At 48.7% G+C, this 6,129-nt stretch overlaps 1 pseudogene; it reads left to right on the top strand.

Moving 5' to 3' along the window:
* The window catches only part of LOC119281853, a 5,104-nt pseudogene extending 2,956 nt beyond the window's left edge, over nucleotides 1–2,148 (top strand).
* The last annotated feature ends 3,981 nt before the right edge of the window (nucleotides 2,149–6,129 follow it).

Raw genomic sequence — 6,129 nt, 5'->3', positions numbered from 1 at the left:
GGCGCGAAGGCGGCGATGGGCGCTGGAGGCGCGGCGGGAGCCGGCGCGGCCACTGCGGGGCGGCGGCAGCTGCAGCTGGGGCTGCAGCGTCCCAGCGAACGCCGCGGAGGCCCCTGGATGCAGCGAGTACTACGGCAGGGCCGGCGGCCCGATGGCAGTGGTCGGCGGCAGGGGCGGCGGCGGCCGTGGGCGCTGGTCAGGTGCAGCTGGATCCCCTGGACGACTGTGACGAGGTCGTTGAGGACCCCGGTGATCTCCTCCGGGGTGTAGGCGGCGGCCGGTGGTGCGGTGGCGGCGCCAAAGGATGCGACCAGCGGCGCGGACGGGGAGGGCAGCGGCGCGGTGGTGACGGTCGGCAGCGGAAGCGATGGGGTGGGCGGCGGCGAAGACATGATCGGAACTGAGCTATCTGATACCAAATTGTTATGGCACTGCTAGAAGGAGGGCGCAAGAGTGCCGGCCGGGGGCCTTTTTGCCCACGGCCGGGCAAGAAGGAAGGGATTTCCTTCTTAATTCTTGCTTGATTAGATTGATACATCTCTCTTTATATAGAGAGGTTTACTTGACTCCCAAGCAAGGCTTACTTGACCCCTAAGCAAGCGACCCTTATCTCTAATTAACCCTAAGACTAATGGGCCCATTAGGCCCATTACGTACTCTAACAGAAGTGTTAGCCTCTCAAAGAAGTGGTATTGTATTTCAGTTTCCTGAGAGGTTTGAACATTGAATTACTACTTTCACTAATAAGTTCTTTACATATTAACATGAATGCTTATGATCTGTGTGAATGCTTGAGAAGTTTTATTGGAAAACAAGATAATTTATACCTGTAGGTACTTCTTATCAGATACTATATGCTTGAAGAAGTTACTTTTGGATGGCCAAGGCAAAAGGCAGACATTCCTTTGAGGGAGCACCTCAGTTTAAAACTTCAGGAAGCTATTAACTCTGTAATGATTATCTCTCGTAGATACCATTCTGTTCCATTGTGGAGTGAACTTGTTGTTTGAGACTACACACAATTGTTTTTTGAAGATAATATGTTTCACGCTAGGTTGGTCTTAGTGCCATTTCATTGGATAAGGATCGACAGTCTCTCAGTGGTGGGTTTAAGCGGCGACTTGCTTTAGCAATTTAGCTGGTATTGTTTGCATTACTTTAGTACGGGTTGACTGTTCTGTTTTTAGAAGTGAAGATGGATAATCTTTTGCCTTTTTATCTTCTGATTTTCTAGGTTCAAACTCCTGATTTATTGTTGCTTGATGAGCCCCTCGCTGGTCTTGGTATGTACTTGAGTGCCCATATCAAACTAATATTTGTAGATTATTTTCTTTCCTATGTGTTGGTTCATTTCAGAACCAATCTAAATGCAAAATGTGAACTGTTGTTTAATATAATTCTGCTTATGCATCCTTGGGCCACAGCTCACACTTGCTAGGACTATTGTGTGGTCTCAAATAGTTTGTCGAAATTAGTACATGTTCTTCCCAGATGTGGTTACTGAATTTGTATCTTCATCATCAGATTGGAAAGCTTGGGCTGATGTTGTGAATCTCCTAAAAGACCTAAAGAAAGAACACACGATACTGGTTGTAAGTCATGATCTAAGGTAATTTAGTACTCACCATATAAAACACAATGCTTTTGTATAGTTGTGTGCCACTGGAGCCACTATTGAATATCTCATGAGCGCTACACACTGGTTGTTCCATACTTCGATTCAGGCATGCAGCCGGAATCATATACTCTCTCTATCCCATAATATACTGTAGATGATATTACAACCAATATAATCATATATTGGTTATAATAACATCTTATACTATGGGACGGAGGGAGTAACTCCTAAATCATAAGCTTGAACTGGGGCTGTTGAAATGTCTAATTAAAAGCGTTTTGCAGAGAACTATACCCGCTGGTGGACCGCTCATGGAGAATGGAGATGGGGGGAGTTTTGAAGGAGGAACCTTTACCTGTATAGATTAGAAACTTGTTTTCCCCTTGTACTTCCGTAGGCAGAATCCAGCCAAACGAAAAACTCAAAAGGGAATTCTTGTCTGCAGCTGGAATGCTATGCTGGCCCATTTGTTGTTGCGGTCACAGGATCATAGCTGGCTGGAAATGTTAATGTGACATTTGAATGAGTATAAGGCACATGTTACAAAATCTATTAGGAGTGACTCCATAACTACCGGATGTTCGCCAATAATTACTAGGATGCTATTTTGCGTACGCTCTGTTCATGTGCACAAATACAGATGTGCGGCATGTGCTCTCAGTTAATTTTCTTGAAGAGTCTGACCAAATGAAATGCACCCACGGACCTTCCGTTGCACATCTGCTTAGTCATGAATGAAGTTTTCGCCGTCTTTATATCCCCACCCATGTTTGAGTCTTCGCTGTATGATAGTATCAGGTCATCAATCCATATACAATAGTGAAGTGGTAACAGCCAAACTGCCAAAGCAAGCAGCGAGGAGAGAAAATGGTCTAGCGAAGTGGTACCTGGTAGCCTTGTCGAGGTGCCAAAAATGAGAGAGATCATGAAAGAATCGGAGTCTGGATGTGTGTCTTGAGAATGGGAGGCGTTGGGGGAAATTGATGGGAAAACATAGAAGCCAGTATTGTTCTTGTGCCCTGGCCTCTTGCCATTTCTTTCCTTGACGCTCTTCCATCAGTGACCCACACTAACATCTGGGGTGCACATCGGCCTTCTTGCATGAACTTGTCTTTTTTGACCATAAAACAGCATCCCGAGACCAGATTGTAAGTTCTAGGACACACCAGTACACCTGCTTGTTACCTTCCTGAGCCACTTTGTGGATATTTGGAGGACACCAGACTAAACTGTAATGGTAACTGCAGCTAGATTAAGGCAACAGACAATGTGTCTAACCCATGCAAGCTTGCATTATTTTAGAACTTCTCGCGGAATAATTATGGTTCGATGAACTAGGATATTCAGTAACATGAAAGCAGAAACAGACACTGGGAACTCTTAAATCTAAACATCCAAACTAAGCTAATTTTGCATTGTCTTTGGAATGCAAGACCACTTGTTGCTAAGGACACAATTGCCAAAGGGTGGTTGCATAGAAGAAAAGCCAAAGATTCCAAAGAGTTAGCTCTTTAGCAGTAGCAACAAACACCAAAAATGCTACACCTACGTACGAGCTTACGTAAAGTTACGTATCCTTCCTTTCTAAACTAATAATCACCCCTGATTTTAATGGGGTGGGCCTTATTTGCTTCCAACCAGATCTAGCCACGTGAGCTCATACGTAAGTTTTGTAACAGCTTTTACGTAGATGTAGCAAAGCTCAAACAAACACAATAATAAGCCTCAAGTCGCACAAAAACTGCTTTTATCAGTTTCTAAACCGAACTGGCTGCATGCTCAACTTGTTTATTGGGGTAGAGCATGCACTCTGAATTTGTTAGGAAGCGAGGGAGTAGCGCTATTCAATTGGGAAGCACGTTAACCGGTCGTGGCATCAATGACTGCGGTGGTGATTCACAGCGGAGACTTTTTTTCCTTAATTCACGACGATGGTGAATTTCATGGTTACCGTTTTTCGGTGGCCGCGACGCACTTCCTGGTCCCTATATGGAGCCAGTTTGTGACTCATGCATCGGTTATTTTGCACATGGCAGCGCGACCCCATGCTGCTAACCGTCTCTGCGGGGTGCAAGGTCAGCAGGTTTAGCGTCCTATAGGTGGTTCCTGGCGAAGTGCTTCAGTTATTGGATGTCTCCCGCTCAATGCAAAGGTTTTGATTGCTATACATGGTCCAAGATGGCATCTGGCGACACAACTTCTGGTTGATGCGTGGATTCCGCCCTTGTCTGAGGTGCTTGGTGTGAGTGGTCTAAATTGGCTCTGCGTGGGTGGTCAGGCCTCTCGGTGGCACTTTTAAGAAAAGGAGGATTACTCCCGGCCTCTGTATCTGGACGGTACATGCAATAGTTTTATTAATTATTCATAAAGACCCTACAAAGTAGTACATTAGGTAGTTTGAAGCCACCATCTTAGTAACAACTCTCGCTACTCCTATCCACTTGATGAAGGGGTGCCGATAGTCCGAGCCTAATACCAGACAAACATCGCACCAAAGCCTAACATCTGAAGCCGGAGGCCCCAACCAAGCCACATATTGGATTTGGGGTACAAACCGGTCCGACGCACCGACTTTGCCAGGCCTCCCTGCCATCGACGCCACAATGACGCCAGACAGCGTACTCCTCCTGCACGAGTCCATCTCCGCGCATCGGACGCCGAGTCTCCACTACACCACACCGCCGAAATCCACCGCCATCAATGTGTAAGATGAAGCTCCACCAAAGAAGCCGTCCACTGGTCCCTCAAGCCCATGTACACCTTCAATAATGACGCCCCCAAGGGGAAACGACACCAGAGCGCCGCCGTCATCTGATCTACTGATCTAGAGTTTCCCCCGGAGGTAGCGGATATAGGTTTGGAGCTTCTTCACGATGATGCCTTCAAGAAGGTAACGACACAAAGAGTGCCGACATTGCTGGTCTTGGCAACAAGCCGTGAAGGAGGTTTTCACCCGGATATGCTCGGCGAACCTCCATCAAGCATCGTGTGCACGGGTCACCACCGACCTGAGCCGCCGCGCAGCGAGCAGACCACACCGACCAGATCAGATCTGTCCGGAGGCCAGACCACTCATGGTGCCGACCCTTCCACCAGGCCCTCCATGCCGCCACCTCCGATCCAAGGTTAGATGGCCCATAGCCGCTGATCCGGTCGCTGCCGCCAAACACAACCAATGCCGCAAGGCCGGCTTGTAAGGGCATTCTTGTCCCTCAGTAGTTTTGGTGATTGATGACAATGCCTTTGCGGACTAATCATGTGTATTGAGCTTTTCAGATATATCACGACTAAACACAAGACGATTTGATGCCCCTCGAAGATTATTGAAGACGACGTCTCTCTACGGTTCGGTTCGGTGGAGTTGAGTCGTAGGAAAGCCGTACTATTAAGAGGGGGTCCGCTTTGGAAAGGTTTGGGTGGAATCTCACGTACACATTCCCTTTTGTACCGCCTTTCCTCGAGCTCCTTGGAGTGTTCCTCCGTCTCACCTTGTCTCTGTGAAATGAAGGCCTCCGTGTTGCTCTTCTCAGGCTAGCGGTAGTACTGCTCTTCAGAGCGGTACTACCGCAGGAGCCAGCGATAGTACCGGGCTCCGGCAGGTAGTACCGTAAGCTCCCACGGTAGTACCGCTCCTTAGAGCGGTAGTACCGCGAGCTCTGGTCTGGCGCCGCTGCTCAAGCGGTAGTAGGCGTGGATGTAATTTTTTACATCCGGGCTCCACGCGGTAGTACCGTGCTGCGGCGCGGTAGTACCGTGGCGCCAGGCCAGGTTCAATAGCAGGAGCGGAGGTAGGGGCGGATGTAATTTTTTACATCCACACCCTTCACGATAGTACCTCACCCTTGGTCGCAGTAGTTCCATGTCGGATTTTCGCATGACAATTTCTCACCGGAGGTAGTCACGGATGTAATTTTTTACATCTATGCCGACCGGGCCTGGCCTGCGGCTGTCTTGCGGTAGTACCGCATGGTGTCGCGGTGGTACCGCACCTGCGGATCTACCGCGCCCTGTCCGTGCTCCTTTATTCAGGTCTGGGCTTTGCCGCACCCACGGTAATACCACGGTCCACCGCGGTAGTACCGCAGGCCCGTTCGGTAGTACCGCGCCTGTGGTGTGGTAGTTCCGTGGGTCGCGGGCTGAGTGTTGGGTAACGGTTGGAATTGTCCCCCCACTATAAAAGGGGGTCTTCTTCTCCAAGAAGACTCACCTCTTCCAACCCTAAACTCCATTTTTGCTCCACGCTCTATTTTCGGTCGATCTCTCTCCCTAGCCAATCAAACTTATTGATTTGCTCGGGATTGGGTGACAAGGCCCCGATCTACACTTCCACCAAGAGATATTCGATCCCCCCCACTAATCCCTAGCGGATCTTATTACTCTTGGGTGTTTGAGCACCCTAGACGGTTGAGGTCACCTCGGAGCCAAAGTCCATTGTGGTGAAGCTTCGTGGTGTCGTTGGGAGCCTCCAATTAAGTTGTGGAGATTGCCCCAACCTTGTTTGTAAAGGTTCG

This window comes from Triticum dicoccoides, chromosome 3B (assembly GCF_002162155.2).
Source record: "Triticum dicoccoides isolate Atlit2015 ecotype Zavitan chromosome 3B, WEW_v2.0, whole genome shotgun sequence".
Classification (NCBI taxonomy): domain Eukaryota; kingdom Viridiplantae; phylum Streptophyta; class Magnoliopsida; order Poales; family Poaceae; genus Triticum; species Triticum dicoccoides.
The sequence above is the reverse complement of the archived record's forward strand: the minus strand, read 5'-3'. Positions and strand labels throughout refer to the sequence as shown.